Source organism: Felis catus, chromosome F1 (genome assembly GCF_018350175.1).
Source record: "Felis catus isolate Fca126 chromosome F1, F.catus_Fca126_mat1.0, whole genome shotgun sequence".
Lineage (NCBI taxonomy): Eukaryota > Metazoa > Chordata > Mammalia > Carnivora > Felidae > Felis > Felis catus.
The window spans coordinates 12692768-12710343 of NC_058384.1; the positions used below are offsets into that span (position 1 = coordinate 12692768).

Genomic DNA, 17576 nt, shown 5'->3' on the forward strand with positions numbered 1-17576 from the left:
GAAGAAGCCAGAGAACAAGTTCCACCCAGTTTGGCCTGTATTTTCGAAATATGTGCCGGCATAGATAGTTGAAGTTAGTTCTGAGGTTGACAGCTCTCTTAGTAAAGTGGTGCAGAGAGAAATACGGCAGCGAAACACATAGAGGTGAATGCCACCATTGGGTTTTCGTTAACATTTGGTTTTACATTCCCCCAGAAGCAGACCCAGAGACAAAGATTCAAATGCAAAGAGTGTATAAGGGCAAGCAGGAGATACTGATGGAAAAGTGCGGGAATAAGGCAAGGAAGAGAATGCACATAATGGGCAGGCATATTAAGCCAGAACACCACCATGGATGACTGGAAGTTAATCTCGTGGGGTATCATCGTTTTAAAAAATTGTTTTAATGTTTATTTACTTTTGACAGAGAGAGAGAGAGAGAAAGAGAGCATGAGCAGGGGAGGGGTAGAGAAAGAGAGAGACATAGAATCCAAAGCAGGCTCCAGTCTCTGAGCTGTCAGCACAGAGCCCGACACAGGGTTCGAACTCACGGACCATGAGATCATGACCTGAGCCAAAGTCGGACGCTCAACCGACTGAGCCACCCAGGCGCCCCTCGTGGGGTATCATCCGAAAAACAGCACATAACACAAATCTCAGAAGCATCTACCCAAGGAGTCAGAGGGCTGGAGGATTTAGACAACTGTTTCGACCAGTCACCGGCTAAGAGCTGTGGCAGAGGGGTGGCAGAGTGGGGGTAGTTAATTCCATGGTACTTCTTGTCTACTATGTGCACAAACAGAGCCCTATCTGAGGCTTGGGGGGGAGCCCCAAGGGAAAGTCACGCAAACACAAGAAACTGGCTGTCTTGAGGGACATAGGTAAGGCCCAAGGGATATGGACAGAGCACAGAGAGCACATGCTATAAATATCAGCATCTTTGATGTAGGGTTTGTGATATTCTTTATTAGCCCACCCCTTTTGATGTGTATGATTACGTAGACCATTGTCTCTCAAACTTCAAAGTGCATGAAAATCACTTGAGCGGTTTGTCAACCGAGCAGGTTCCGGGACCTCCCCCATTGAAATTAAGATCCATAGTTCAGAGATGGAGTCCAGAAATTTGTGTCATTAGTAAGTATCCTTGGTGATTCTGACAAACATGGTCTGTGGATCACACAGTGAGAAACAGTGCTGGAATCTCCATGCACTACATGGAAAACAGATAAGCAAGGGGGAGGCCATGTGATACAGTGAAAAGAGGTTGGTATTCGGATCAAGATATCCTTGGATATAAATGCTGGTTCCATTACTTAGTGACCTTAGAAGAATAATCTCATCTATTTGTTTCTTTTTACCTCTAGGATGAAGAGAAAAACACCCACCTAGACTGTTTCCTATGAGAGTTAAATGAGCTAACCTCATTATGAGCTAGCCTCAATATGTGGCTTATGTTAAGGACTCAGTGTTAATTCTCTTTCTTTTGCGTGTTTGTTTCTCAGAGATTGAAATCTGTTGACGAAGTGATGCCAGTGGCGTTTAATAATTAATGCTGTTTGATGAATCATACTTGATGAGGAGAAAACGTGACGATAAAGCAATGCAGACTTTGGCTTTAAATTTTCCCCAAACTTTCTCATCACACCTAAGTTGGGTTACTTGTTGCGTTGGAATGACATCACATAATGAGTACCATGGGGCTAGAAAGAGAAGTGTCCACATGCCAAGAAACAGATCAGGTTGTTCTTCCTCTAGACTCTCATCCTTAGACACTGACTTTCCATACTTAGAAACTATTTGGTTGATTGGCTCTTTGTGTTCCTAGAGAAGATATTTTCAATATATGAGGGAAAAAAAGGGAAGGTGCCAAGGGAAAGATTAGGGACAAAATAGACTACGATTTTGAAGAGATCATACTTATTTATTGTCACGATGTCATCATGCCCAAACTGAGCGACAATGAGGATGCATTTGGGACTGTAATGGTAAGACCACAACATAACTCGCAAGAGATGAGGATCGGAGCACAAGGCAACATGCTTCGTACTTAATAGGTCCTTGAGTGTTCACTGAATTCAACGACATCATTCATGACAGAGTCACCTTCATGCTTCTCCGGGTTCTCTAGGGAGTTCACTCCCTGGGCCTCATCTTTCTCTTAGTCACCTAGTTTGGCTTAAACGGTAACCAAATCTGTCTGGCCTCGAGTAAATGGCTTCTCCCTGGTCCTTAGAAATGTAAAGGACAGTGTACCAATGCACGAAGATTTGTTAGCTGCTCCGCAGGTCAATTGACTTAATCTCATAAACAAGACATGCCCAGGATAAGAGTGAAGATTTTGAAAGAAAAACTTTCTTATAGATGTGAGTCCTGATATGGACCACAGAGGTCTTTTACCATAGAGTGCGCCACTGGTCACGAACATGGCGCAAGAACACGTGTTTCTTCAAGCTCAGAAACGTGAGATGCGCAGTCCACCATCTTAACATGACCAGAGGAACTGACGCTGCTGGGCATGCGGCCTATAGCACAAGCCACCCTAGTACACTGCACTCCCAAAGCAGTCATTTGCCCTCTGCTTACACAGGAAAGCTAGAGTGGTCTGTTGGTAGAAGGATGGGATGGAGGGCCGAAGCCTGGTTTTAGTCCGTGTCTGTCCTCCTCTGACTAAGGGACCAAGGTCAAGCCACATCTCTACACTGTCATTTTCTCTAATGTCAGAGGAAGGAGTTGGATTAAATGATCGTTAATCTCTCCTCCTCCCCGGAGGTGATTTTTCGAACGAAAAAAATCAGAGTAACCAGTAATAAGTACACCTGACTCTCATTATTTGCGTTAGGTATGTCCTCCAAGTAGCTGGGAACATTGAATTAGCAAATGGCGATCCACGGACCCCGGGGAAACATAGGGTTAGGTTCCGCCGAGCCCCTGCTCATCATTTTTATCAACTGATCAATAAGTAACCTGGTTTTATGTGTTTTCTATTTAAAGACACGTATATATCGTTGATTTATTAACACTGAGGTCACAGCCAACAGCACCGTTCAAGCACGGTAGCTGGTGCTTGAACAAAACTTTTCTAACGTGCATATCTTGTCCGTAAGGTGCCTCACAGGGTTCTTGTGCTTAGGAGCAGCACACAGCATCTCAGCACTTCATTCGGGGACCAATTTCAAATAGATGAAATCACCAACAAAAAAGTACAAAGTGCTAAAAAAAACATGGCATTGAAAAGCCCGTGGAAAGGACACTTATTTCCAGTATAAGAGCTGAAACGGGACGGCACAGCACCGCCTTGTCTGACCTCAGCTGGGACTATGGGCATGAGGCTAGTCAAATTTTTTGCTGCTCTGCACATGTCTGGAAATGACTATGAAAAGCACCACAGATACATATTTGGAAGTTACAAAGAAATTTTAGTGAGTGTCCAAATTTGTAAACGCAGAATCCATGAATAATGAGAATCAACTGTACGTGAAAAAATAAAAGCAAATTATTTTGTTATTTCATAGTCTCTTGCTTCTAAAAACAGCAGACTTTCTTCAAACCCTTAACTTAAAGCAGTGTCACAATCCCCTGCGTGTTGGGTAAAATTACAAGTCTATCTCGCAATGTGGGCGCGAAGCAGCTCCCCAAATGTCCCGAGCAATTCTACCGAGCCAGGATAATTCAGGAGTGTGAAACTAATCCTGCGTTGGGCGCACTGGGGCTGTCCTGTTCCTGCTCAGTGACGGACAGAAGTGATGCTCCCCCTTTCAGTACCTGCTAGCTAAGTCCTGGACTGAGGCTCTGTAGTGCGTGCCTAAAAATTGTTCCGAGACACACCTTCTGGAATTCTAGCAAGCGACTCTAACTACCGCCCTGTCACTTTGGCCTGTAAGAGTTTTCCCTGAGGATTAACCGGTCGTTCTTTCACCATAATTTTTGTCTTCCGGAAATGGCATCACTGACATTTTACCCCTCCCCAGTATACAGCCTCAGCTCCCTAGCCTCATACCGAGGACTTTCTGGCCTCACCCAAGAATGATACCATTCGTTTTCCGGAGGGCAAGTACAACTTTCTATGCATCGTTTTATTTTTTATTTTTATTTTTTTCAACGTTTATTTATTTTTGGGACAGAGAGAGACAGAGCATGAACGGGGGAGGGGCAGAGAGAGAGGGAGACACAGAATCGGAAACAGGCTCCAGGCTCCGAGCCATCAGCCCAGAGCCTGACGCGGGGCTCGAACTCCCAGACCGCGAGATCGTGACCTGGCTGAAGTCGGACGCTTAACCGACTGCGCCACCCAGGCGCCCCCTATGCATCGTTTTAAATGTCTTATTTATTTTTGAGAGAGCACAAGCACAAGCGGAGAGAGAAAGGGGCAGAGGATCTGAAGAGGACTCTGTGCCGACAGCAGCAAGCCCCATGTGGGGCTTGAACTCACGAACCGCAAGCTCAGGACCTGAGTCTGGACAATCAACTGACTGAGCCACCCGGCTGCCCCTTTCTATTCATTTTTAAAAATTCCGCTCTCTTCCTCACAGTGTGTGTAGCAGTGCCTGGTGCATAGAGTTCGCTATGCACACAGGTGAAATGGAATTCTACTCCACGGTGAAAATTTCCCCAACGTTTCCAACCGCTTGTAATTGGAGGGAAACAACCCTGTGGAGTCTCTTCGGACCTGCTAAGCACTTGCTATTACCCCATCTCCCTTAATCTTCAACGGCCCTGCAAAAGTATTCTTCGTCCCACGTTATAAAAGGAGAAACAGGTCCAAATGAATTTATGTAACTTGTCTAAAGTTACAAAGCTAGTAAATGCAGATTTACTATGACCGCAGTTGAAAGCCTGTTTTTCCCTGCGAGCGATGGCTTTGTTTATTTGTATCACTAATGTCTTATATCTCCCCAGCTGAAGCTTCACAGATAATTTCCGTTGAAAAAGAAATTCTACTGCTGATTGCCGAGGACTTGAGCGGTGGACAAAAAGAACTGTGGGAGATCATAGGGATCGGGCAGTATTCGGGTTAAAAAGAACGGCCACTTACCAGCTGCTCTATGAGACTGACATAAAAGTTTCTCTGCCAAGAAGCAAGAATGTAGTCATGCACTGAGAGAACAATTTGCTGATGTTTATCTTTTAAGAAAACGGAGGTTAACGAAAAGAATGTATCACAGGTTGAAGACAAACTACCATCTCAGAAAAGCTGAAACGTAATTCACGAAATGGCCTTTATTTCACATTCATCAGCTTTGAACTAACTACACACCTTCTCTATTATCTCACAAGAAGATAAATCATTGGCCGCCTCTTCTCTCCATTAGTAGCTTTTGGACACTGTTGGTCTGTCTGGAATTGAGCAGATAATACCACCCCCATTGTATAGATGATGTTCAAAAACTATTAAGTTTTTCTCCAAAAGATTCCTGTGCATCAATTATGGGCCGAACATTGCAACTAGCAGGAAACCCTGGATTTGGTGACTTCTTAAGATCCCTCTCAATCAATAGTCTATTCTTTTCTGTGACTAGTCTAAAGACGATCAGATTCTCCCAAAATTTATGAACCCATCTAAGGTCATTGGAAGAATTTATAAACTCATGAAGGAGAGACTTTTTTCTTTCTTTTGACCTCTGCTAAAACTATATTTCCAGCATTGTTGGGGCTAAGATTCTTCCCTTTAAGATCTACTTGTAACAGCATATTGATTGAGCATTATGAAACCCTTAGAAGGGGTTTAGGAGCTCATTTACCCGTTCCTAGTCCTCTTCGTAACACCCATACTTAGATTTAACACCTCCAGTGATGAGGATTGCTCCTCTGCCTGTGCCATTTTAAGAAACTCTTCCTGGTATTTATTTAAAAACTGTCTTCCAGTGACCTTTACCTATAAGTCATAACCCTTTGTTATTGAACCTGGAAGGATAGGTCCAGATAGTTTTGAAAAGTGACTCTATGGTATAATCATAAGCCCAGGGCAGTACTAGTTTATAAGCGTTTCTCTGGTTTCCAATCTGGTTTAGGACGTGTCCCAGACTTTTCATTGTATGATGAGGTTTTACTAGAACAGTTGCCTTAGAATAATTTGTGATTAGTTGGGTGGGCTTCCTCCCTCTTTGTTCTTCCAGCTCTACCACGGTCTCATCTAGCCGTGGGTAAGGATGTACTCGCCGTGCACAGGGCTCTTATTCTCATCTGTGGCCAAATCTGAAAGACGACCAGTGATAAATCGTCTCTTCTCCTGATCCTTAGCACCTCCCTTTCAGAAACAGCTTGCTGATGAAATGAAGCCTGCTCAGGCACGGGCCCTTGGGTGCTGCTGTCTCCTTCCAGTCTCAGATAGTTCTGGGAACAGTCAACACTATACTGGTGCACAACTCAGTTGTACCGTGACGGGTGGCTGCAAAATACATGAAACCACCAGGTCACAGTCAGCAGGGGGACTGTGCGTAAGAAACATGGTAATTTATAGTTTAGGTGCATGTGGAATAAATGAAGGGAATAGAGGCAGAACAGCCCTGTCTGCGAAGCAGGACGAGAGTGGTTTGAACAGTTTAGGTACTGTTGTTTTATCATTTATTGTACAGTGTAAAATCTACAACTGTTTATTTTATTGCGTGACAATGTTCTTTTATTTTGCAATAAAGACTTTTAGCAGCAATACATTTTTTAAAAAAGGAAGCCTGTGTGTAGTTGAAGGATGAGAAGCGAATTTTGATGGCTCAAGAAAGTTAACGATGAACTTGTGCAAAATGCGTCTTACTTAACATTTACCCTCCGCCATGGGGCCTCAGGGGTGTAGCTGACTGCATGGAAAACCAGAAGGCCCAGTCTGCTGGAGAGGCATCAGCAGTTACTTCAAAAGGTAGTATATAGTTTATAAAGACTGTGCTCTCTTTACAACCACAGAAAGTCCCCTTCGTATCATTCCAAGAGATACAACTTTTCATTTAGATCCAATGGCTATTCTATGTCACTTTCACTCTATTTTTTTTTTTTTTTTTTTTTTTTGAGAGAGAGAGCACAAGCAAGGGAGCGGCAGAGGGAGAGGGAGAGAGAATCTCAATCAGGCTCCATGCCCAGTGAGGAGCCCAACACAGGGCTTGATCTCACGACCCCGAGCTCATGACCTGAGCTGAAATCAAGAGTTGGACACTTAACTGACTGAGCCACCCAGGCACCCCGACTCGTGTTTTATTCCGAGATTTTTTGTTCCTGAATTCATACTCAAGCAACAGCTGTTAGTGTGTGGCATCGTGAACAACAGAAGAAATTCACAGTAAAATGTGGAGTATTGTGCCAGTGTCATCAGATTCTACAAATAAAAAAATTAGCTCATCCCAGTTATGCTTCTTTTTCCCTCGGTTCAATGTAATCAAAGCCAACCTTGTAGAAATTCATTCTTTTGACAGTGTAACATTTGACATTATTGTGAATGTCAGAGAGTTAGCTAAAATGTTTGACATTGAAGATAAAATTACGTTTTGACAATGAGTACACAGCACAAATTTTGGTGAACCACAATGTTCTTAATAAATTAAGAAGCTCGTGAAGCAGAGAATTGGATATGATGCACAACATACCTCATAATTACATCCAAATAAGCTGTGATATTCTACCAAATGATATAGAAACTGTAGTGGTCAGGGGTGCCTGGGTCACTCAGTTGGTTAAGTGCCTGACTCTTGGTTTTGGCTCAGGTCTTGATCTCACAGTTCATGAGTTCAAGCCCTGCATCATGCTTGGAGTCTGCATGGGATTCTCTCTCTTCCTCTCTCTCTCTGCCCCTCCTATGCTCTCTCTCTCTCTCTCTCTGAAAATAAATAAATAAACTTTAAAAAAGTCTGTTAAAAAAAAAGAAACTGTAGTGGTGAAACTGTAAAACTGTGTTTTTAAGTATACAGAGTAACTAAATTCCATAATTTTTTGACAACGCTGATTTTAAATTTTAAGGAGGTACTGTGGCATGGCAATATGCGTTTTCTTTCTTTGCTATTTGAAATCAGCTTTTAAAAATGAGCTTTTGGGGCGCCTGGGTGGCGCAGTCGGTTAAGCGTCCGACTTCAGCCAGGTCACGATCTCGCGGTCCGTGAGTTCGAGCCCCGCATCAGGCTCTGGGCTGATGGCTCGGAGCCTGGAGCCTGTTTCCGATTCTGTGTCTCCCTCTCTCTCTGCCCCTCCCCCGTTCATGCTCTGTCTCTCTCTGTCCCAGAAATAAATAAACGTTGAAAAAAAATAAATAAATAAAAAAAATAAAAAAAAATGAGCTTTTGAAGAACTACTTTGTAAAGTTACCCAAGTGTCCTGCAGTAAAAAAAAAATACATATATATATACATATATATGTAAGATTATTATATATATATTATATATATATAAGATTTCTATAAACTGGAATTGAACTTTTCAAAATAAGTTGGAAATATTTAAGTCAAGTATTTGATGAATGGAACAGAAAAGTTCCATATACAAAGCATTTGAAGCTTTGTATATATCGTATTTACTGAACCGCTTTGAATATTTATGTTGAATATATTGAAAACAAACTTGCGAAGAGAAAGGCATTGACATGTATCCCTACAAAAACAAACAAGAAACTGATTGAATTAAATGGTGAGCGTTCAAGTAGTTTACATAATAATTTTTTAGATCTTCAGGCACTAAAAACATTAATGGTAGTCAGCAAGGATTTGCTTCGTGCCAGCTACTGAGCAAAGCATGTCATACGCTTTGTCTTTAATATTCCCAAGTATGAAGGAACGGTAATAGTAAAAAGGAACAGTAATAACAATGTTATTATCCTCGGTTTTTTTTTTTTTTTTTTTTTGATGTGATTTTTGTTTGCTTTTTGTCTTTGTTTTTTTTTTTTTAAATTTTTTTCAACGTTTTTTATTTATTTTTGGGACAGAGAGAGACAGAGCATGAACAGGGGAGGGGCAGAGAGAGAGGGAGACACAGAATCTGAAACAGGCTCCAGGCTCTGAGCCATCAGCCCAGAGCCTGACGCGGGGCTCGAACTCACGGACCGCGAGATCGTGACCTGGCTGAAGTCGGAGGCTTAACTGACTGCGCCACCCAGGCGCCCCTGTCTTTGTTTTTAGATGAAGAGTCTGAGCTGAAAAGAAAGAGCCACGTGAATTTATCCCAGATTATGGAGCCGCCGGCAAAGCCAAGGAGCTGATGCGTTTCTCTGTGACTCCAGAACTGTGTCACAGCCGTAACACCGCAGTGTAGCTCTGCCAGCCAGTAATTGCTCGGTCCTTTGAAACCTAGGCTTCACCCCTGACACTGTTACCAAACCTTAGTTTGCATTGTGTGTACTATAAAAAAAAGTACTCAAAGGTTTCCCAGGATTTATTTTCCAAATCCAAAAGTATATGGCCACATTAAACTTTTTATTGATTTGTGTTTAATTAAATGTGCTATCCCCTCCTGGTTAGAATCGCAATTCGCTTTTGGGAAGACAATAAAAGTTTCGTTGTTGGTTTTTTGTTTTTTTTTTTTAACTCTTTCAATTTGCAAATGAGGAATCTGGAACCACAATGCTTCATGACATCCTCAAAGATACAATGCAAGCTGAAGGCAGAGCTGGGTCCAGAAGCCTTGAAGTTTAGCTCTCTCCCCTGGTACATTTTGCGACTTCAGACGGACCTTTCCACCTCCCCAGGAAAGTTTAGCATGAGTCTGAGTCGTCACTCATAGCCACAGAGAAGCCAACAGTGGTTTGGCAGATGTGGAAAGATCTTATGGTCTCTGGGTGTTCAGAGACCAGAAAATTGTAGGGAAGTCAAGAATGGCCGCTCTAGCAAGAAAGAAACACTCTTGAGAGAGTGCGGACTGGAGGAAAATAGGCACACTGACGTTGCTTATACTTTTATTAAAGTCCATTGTTTCTGAGAGAACATTGTCATTTGCAGGAAGCAAAGAGGGTAGGTCTGAAAGTCCTCCCTGACTCACTTCCAGAGAAATGAAGAACGGGACCCGTGTGGCTCCCAGCCACCCGTGCTAACAAGAGGTCTCCTCAAAGGCCCTTTCCCTGGGTGTTCAGTTGATATCATCAGCCTAAAGTGTCTCCAACTGGAACTGGCTGCTCCCAGAAATCTGTCAGCTGAGTGTTTGGAAGAAACTGAGAAATCCTTGAAAAACATGAAGGGATCAAAAGTACTTATTAAAGTATTTTCAAAAGAGCTCTGGGTTTAATAAGAAGCAAATGAGATCAGATAGAGAGGAATCTGGAGACTGGTTCTGGTGTGGAAAACTCCTTGTGGCAAAGACCAGAAGAAAGGAACATACCAACGGGAACAGAGCTTATTTGGAAGCAGGGTGTTAGTGTGCAAGTAAATTGCTCTGCCCTTGAACCTGGAGGAGTGTGCAGAAGTAAGCAATTACTTAAACAGACACATCTTTCCTGAGAGATCTGATCCAAGGAAAATAGTGAATTACAACAAAAATTGTAAGGAAAAGAGAGGAAACACCCAGTCTTCTCTCTTAACTGAGAGCCTTTTCATGTCTCCAGAAGACTTGCAACCTAGAGTCCGGACTTTATTTATGCATTAGTCAGTTGTTGGCACTCTAACGAGTTTCATTAAAAGAAAGTTCTAGAAAAAAATATGGATTTTCTTCTCTCACCAGCCAGCCAGCCAGCCAACCAGCCAACGAACCAACCAGACAAAACTACCTTCTACACACTTTTAGAGTAAAATGTCATTTAAACGCACGTTATTATGTAGAACAATTGTCCATGGAAAAGAACATCCATTCACTTAATAAACTCCAAATCATTGACTAGGCCAGAAACAGCCAATGCCCAGGGCTACACAAACACTGACGCATCAGAACCAGCGTAGATTTCTTCCATAGAAAATTAGAACCCTGTGAGTCTCAGCTCTCTGCACTCTTAGTGAAATTTGGAAAAAAGGCCAATTTGTAGGGAGATATTTACCTCTAAGGGATTGACCAAACTGATGGCGGCAATCTTCTGTTTTAAATTTCAGACGTATAATTAATGAATATGGTCAACTGTAACACTAAAAATTAAAAATACAGAGAAACACCTAAAACCTGATGTCCCCAGGATATGATGAGAGAGATACTTCATTCACAGCATGTAAGATCTTAAAGCGACATAATCACCTGGGCAAAAATGGCAGTATTTGCAAAAACTTGAATTTAAAAAGTTCATTCTCTTTGACGTAGTCATTCCAGTTTAGAAATGTATTCTAAGGAAACTATATACACACACAGTCTTAGCTACAGAATTCTTCACTGTAGCTTTGTTTTATTTTTATTTATTTTTTTAATGTTTATCTTTATTTTTGAGGCAGAGAAAGACAGAGCATGAGCGGGGGAGGGGCAGAGAGAGAGCGAGACGCAGAATCAGAAGCAGGCTCCAGGCTCTGAGTTGTCAGCACAGAGCCCGACATGGGGCTCAAACTCGTCAACTGCAAGATCATGACCTGAGTCGGACGCTCAACCAACTGAGCCACCCAGGTGCCCCTGTAGCTTTGTTTTAAAAAGAAAAATAGGGGCTCCTGGGTGGCTCAGTTGGTTAGGCATCTGACTTCGGCTCAGGTCATGATCTTGAGGTTTGTGAGTTCGAGCCCCACGTCAGTCAGGCTCTGTGCTGACAGCTCAGAGTCTGCAGCCTGTTTCGGATTCTGTGTCTCCCTCTCTCTCTGCCCCTGCCCTGCTCATGCTCTGTCTCTCTGTCTCAAAAATAAAGAAACACTTAAAAAATTAAAAGAAAAAAAAACAAGGAATATAAAATTCAATAAAAGGGGATTGAGTAAGGAAACTATGGTGTATTCATTTGACAGCCATTGTTTGCAGCCATTAAATAACAGAATTTATGTATGTCATGAAATATATAAAAATAAATATATTTATATCACTAAAAGGTAAGCTAGAAGATAATATCACTGTATCCAAAATTGGTAAACAATATTAAGTATATACATGCGTATACTGAAATTTGAATGAAATGTACTTAACTATTTATGGCAGTTATCTCTGGGTGGTAGAATTACAAAGGCTTTTTAATTGTTTTCCTCTATACTTCTATTTTCTAGATATTTGTATTTATAGCTGGTACGTCTGATGCAGTATCCAACCTTCCCTTAAGAGCAAACAGCTGCTCTTTGGACACAGGTGACCTTCTGATTGGTCCAGGGGCATTTCTCTGACCCAACCATATCTCATCCTTGGGTTGGTTGGAGAACCTTGAGGTGGCTTCATCTTTGAAAGGTGATGAGAGAAGGAAAAAAGAAGAGAGAGAGAGAGAAGAGAGAGAGAGACAGAGAGAGAGAGAGAGGGAGAGAGAAATTAGGAGAGATAGTTGGTCCCTAAAGCTGCCTCCATTCTCATTTTTAATTGTTTCCTAATGCCAATCAAAGAAAATATGCACCTTATAATCAACCTCCCTTTCTAAAGATGGCTGATATGTTTCTTGCAAACAGCTACAAAACACAACAATACCAGAAAAACGAATCTATCATAATTAAGAGAAAAGTTAAATTGCATTTTGAAATAAATCTGTAGCAGGATAATACGTTTTTATGCTTTGTCAATTATAAAAAGATAACTAGACACACTTTTATATTCTTGGCGTTCTGTCGAGAAAAGTGTCATTTTCTCAGAGAGTTAAAGTTATTTGCTATGTGTGCTTCTCTGTTTTTATAATTCTTTTTTTTTTTAATTAAAAAAATTTTTTTTCAACGTTTTTTATTTATTTTTGGGACAGAGAGAGACAGAGCATGAACGGGGGAGGGTCAGAGAGAGAGGGAGACACAGAATCGGAAACAAGCTCCAGGCTCGGAGCCATCAGCCCAGAGCCCGACGCGGGGCTCGAACTCACGCACCGCGAGATCGTGACCTGGCTGAAGTCGGACGCTTAACCGACTGCGCCACCCAGGCGCCCCTCTGTTTTTATAATTCTGAGCAAATGACAATGTTGCTTTCCTTGAAACCTGGATAAGATTTTCCTCGTACACGTAAGTCTTCATCTTAGAGAAGTTCACTCCATATTCCACCTTCAATGCAGTTTTCCTTATTTATTAGTCCTTATTGGTCAGCATACCTTTCTGAGAATACACTTTTAGGAATATTACTGGTCCTCAGTCCACTGTGTTTTGGAAACTCTGAGAATCCACCTGTCCTGCATGCAGGGAATAATATATTAGAAGAGATTATTGAGTGGATGGATGGGTAGATGGATGGAAGGATGGATGGACAGATGGAAGAGACTGCAATATTAATCAAATGTGTTTTTAATGTCTAGGATATGCTTAGCACTGGGCCAGTCTCTGAGAAGCCATGTCAGTAAGAATCATGAATTCCATCTTTGAGAAGCTTAAAAGAATGTTATGTTGGACTGCAAGTCATTGTTAAGATCCTCCCTAAGAGCAATCTATCTTTATGAGTGGTTCATGCCCCGAAGGCAGGTTGGATCACTCTAAGATATGTGAAGCTCTGGAAAAATTTATCTATATAAATATAGATAACACCTGGAGTCCCCCAAATTAGTGTGTCAGCCCCATTCTGGAGGCCCGATCTCATGTGCTCCCACCAAAGAAATTCCACACCAGCCAGTGGGAGTGATCCACTTGCCATTTCAGCCTCTTGAGGCCCTGGGATGGCCCCATGGGTGACAGGTCTCAGAGCTTCTCACAGCCCCTGGTTGAACCTACAAACGGGATAGCAGGTTGACTGAGATCCATGTGGGTTTCTATCTGGGCAGGGAAAGTCTTGCCTGGAGCATTGTGGGCTCCACCTGTTCATAGGCACTAGAAGGGGACTGGAAAATGTTGAGGGAGACGCTTCAAAGCACAGACCTCCATAAGACATGGGGCTTAAGGCAGGAATCCTTGTTTGCCAAGACTAATGGTGGTTCTAAAAGTAGGCATTTCTTTTTTTCCAAATGCCCTTCCCCTGGACTCACTGTTATTCATTTTGTCACAAATGCCCACGGTGTCCAAGGCACTAAACATAATAAGTAATCATCTTGGTAATGGAAAATTCCACCTCCTTACCTAGAGTCTGACAAGCCATCATTGAATTTCCAAACAGCTTACCATCAATGACAGAAGTCTAAATACATACATACTTATAATTACCTTCCAAGGCTCCAAGCGCATTAAGGGAGAGAAATATGAACTCTTGCCCCTATATTCATACTTTAATATTTTCTTCTGTTGCCTGATCATCTGGTTTGTGTGGGTCATGAAGCTGATGAGCTAGATGGCTTTCTCCTTCTAAATGAAGAGCCGTCAACCAAATTAGAAGCACTGAGGTAAAAGCCAAGTAGTAAAGGCCACAGGCAGGAGTTAGAGCTGTTTGGACATGGAGGACAGAAGTGGGACGTGGGGAAAAGTGTGGACTCTTGTGCACCCGTGTCCCAGACACAAAGAGAAACCACCAACAAATGCCGAAAGGGTCCTTTTCCTGAAATACCCGGGGACATGGGGTAACTAAGCAGTGTAGCTATAGGGCACAGGAGATGAAATGGAGTATGTATTCCATTGAAGGGCCATTCTCCTCCTTTGCCGGGGAGCAAAGCAGAACTTTTTTACAGGGAGGATCCATGAGCGGAAGTTCCATCTTGTGACTTAGCCACTTTGCGGGCACCGGCAGATGGTACCCCCTGCACAGGTATCAGTGTCTTCGGAGTAAACACTGGCAGAGACGACAGTTCCAAGGAATTTGCAAGACATTTTGAGGACATCAGCTATTCCTAAGTGGGCTCCAGAGCAGAAAAACACAGCAGGTGCAGCATGGTTACTGTGGCTGACAGACGTCAGCTTTTAATTATGCACAAGTTAATATAGTGTTTAATACCGACCAAAAGTCTTCCTCCACTTCCCAGGAAAACGTGTCTTAGAAAAATGAAAAGAACTTGTTGTGCCTCTTTGAACAGATCGCTCGATCCTTTGGAGACTCATTTTCCTTATCACAGAGATAGTATGAGGACTAAATACACCCTGAAAGGCTGCTATGTCTTTTGTGTTACTAGTTACGTGTTCATTCTTTGCTGAGGGTCAACAGTTATCGCTGTGTTCTTTGGGTACATGTGAGGGTACAGTATCCTAGTTTTTAAAAAATGTGGGCTTCTTTTCTGGATCCTTCTTCTGGTTGCCAGTTACAGTGGTGAGTAATTATGTGCAAATGCACGCTCTCCACTGAAAGTTGTAAAAGGCAGAAAACTCATTTCTTCAGCGCCCTTGAAAAGCTACAAGACACTAATGCATGTCTGTGTGCCAGCAGTTTAGAAATGAAAATCTCCACATTCCTTGTGCCTGGTCTCATTAATTCTCCCCACCCCATTGGTGTTAAGGTTTTATAAATAAGCAAGACAGGATTGATTTGTTCCATTTCAGCAAACTGTAAAAGAAAACAGTCAAGAAATCACTCCCATCATCATCCCCCACTGCCTCCCCAGTGTGTTACTCTCTAAAACTGGGCAAAAGCCTTTCCCAATTAGGTGAAAGATGATTTCATTTCAGTAATCTTTAGAGAAGTTATTTCTGGTTTGTGCAAACATGCCAAAATAATGCAGCAGGCTTCATAAAGAGTCCACCTTGATTTCTCTCTGGCTGTGGGAAAACTCAAGATGCAGGAAGACCTGATTACTATATTATGAGGATTTATGGTGTTTAGCTGCACCTATGTGGATGTAGCCTAGAGGAATAGAAGAAACATGGAGGGAAGAATCAGAACACCTCGGGGTGTTGCGGGGGGCGGGGGGGGGGGAGGCGCTTAAAGGTGTCTGGTTCTGGGTTTACAAACGTTTTTAGTAACATCCTGGAAATTCCAGGCAAAGGTTGCCTTTTGGCTACGGATAGGGAGAGGGGCAAGAATCTTCAGCCAGAGCAGATCTACTTTTGCAGATTTCACAGTTGAGACTTCCATAGATGATCAGTTTCACCCACCAATATAATCTAAAAACCTGTTGTTACATTGGTGGTTTGAATTCTCCCTCCGACTTCTCAGCCGATTCGTTCTGTCACCTCAACAGTTCCAGTGACGGGGGCCCCAAAGCACCGATCTTTGGACAGATGTTCCCTAAATTCCCTTTTAGCTCTATTAATCCATACCAATGTATGAATATAAACAGGAAATGCAATGGTGTGGACATAAATTGAAGCCGTTTGTCTAACATGACTCATCAACTCTACGTAGCTACTCTTCTTCCTATAGCTACTGAGGGCAAAAACAATTTCAAATTTATTTTGTTTTAACATATTTTTCAAAACATGTGAAACTACACCCCCCCCTCCCCATCCTGCCTTTTGACACAGGGTGTTGCTTTTTCTCTTCAAGAGGGAAAACATTCACATCAGGATTGATTTAAATTTTTCCCCCTTTTAAATCATAAACAGTCCTGGTACAAGAAACAGTAGCTGTTATTGATTAAAAGTTCATTTGCCTTGCCTGGGCTGATGATTGATACTTGGAGGGGTGGAGGGGTGTTGGATTTTTGGCTGGGAGATTGGAAGTGGGGCAATTTTGTCACATTACCTGTTCTTTATACGAGTGTTAGTGTTGGAGGAAATTTAGGTCTGGGGAAAGAGCTTTTTTTTCTCCCAAAAAGTTGGTCCAACTTTTTGTTTTATTTTGTTTCTTGCTATGCTGTGTTCATCAGCTTTAAGTAGCGGTAGTGCATACGAGCTTGCGAGAGCCTCTCTAAATGGGCTTTTAATGGTCTGTTGAATAAAGCAGCTACCAGTTCAGGAAATGCATGCATTTTATAGGTGCAGATTTTCAAAGCTTCTATTTGTGAGTGCCAGTTGAGAGGTGCCTTTGTATATGTTCTTCACAGACCCAGTACAGCAATAAAGACCACTTCTGGAAGCATTAAAAAACAAGGAATAAATTTTCTTGTCCCACTTATACTTCTAATGTCAAGAATAATAATTTTTGTGGTTAAAGAAAAAAAAAGTATCTTTCCTTTAGGAAAGTTATTTGAGCCCATCAGAAAATCATAATTTCATAGGAGTGTGGCAATCGAATTCACTGAATGCATTTGCCTATGATATTTGTAATCAAGGCATAGGGTTTTCAAGAAAGTAAGAAGTGATTAGCAGTTATAACAGAATTCTTAGTGTTTAGTTTTCTAATTTGTATGTGTTATTAACATTATCTCTCTTTTAGTTTTTAACTGAAGCCAACATACACCATATCCTTGAACTTGTCAGTTAGTAGAACATCTGGAAGTAATAGTGATCTTTGCACAACACCGTTTAATATTGACGTATTAAATTTAAAATAACAGAATATATAATATGACACCAGGTTTTATTAGATAGCAATAAAGGCAACAAGTAGCTGTAACCAAACATTTTTTTTTAATGTGGTGGGAAACCTTAGAATTGAAAGATACTCCATTAAATTTATTTTTCTGAAAAATTGGAAAGACTGTTATTTTTCATATTTAATGGCACAGCACCTTGGCTGAAACTGAAAAAATGGTATTTTGTGGAAGCATAGTTTGAGAACCAGTATCATAAATAGAGATGCATGGAAATTCTGAGGTTTCTAGAGATCTTATATATCACAAGTTGGACTTTTTCAAAGTTGATTTAAAATCCTCAGGACCGTCTAAGTCTGAAACCAAAGGGA

The 17576-nt window shown here is 41.8% G+C and overlaps 1 protein-coding gene and 1 long non-coding RNA gene across 17 annotated transcripts in view; both read right to left on the bottom strand.

Moving 5' to 3' along the window:
* SELP (selectin P) overlaps positions 1–17576 on the bottom strand; it is a 1134746-nt gene that overhangs the window by 615825 nt on the left and 501345 nt on the right. The gene's annotated exons all lie outside the window — the stretch shown is intronic.
* Positions 17234–17576, bottom strand: part of LOC102902305 — a 150157-nt gene continuing 149814 nt past the window's right edge. For all 5 annotated transcript variants that reach the window (XR_006591978.1, XR_006591977.1, XR_006591975.1 and 2 more), the window contains one exon: positions 17234–17561. This is a non-coding gene — a long non-coding RNA (uncharacterized LOC102902305). The remainder of the gene's footprint in view (positions 17562–17576) is intronic.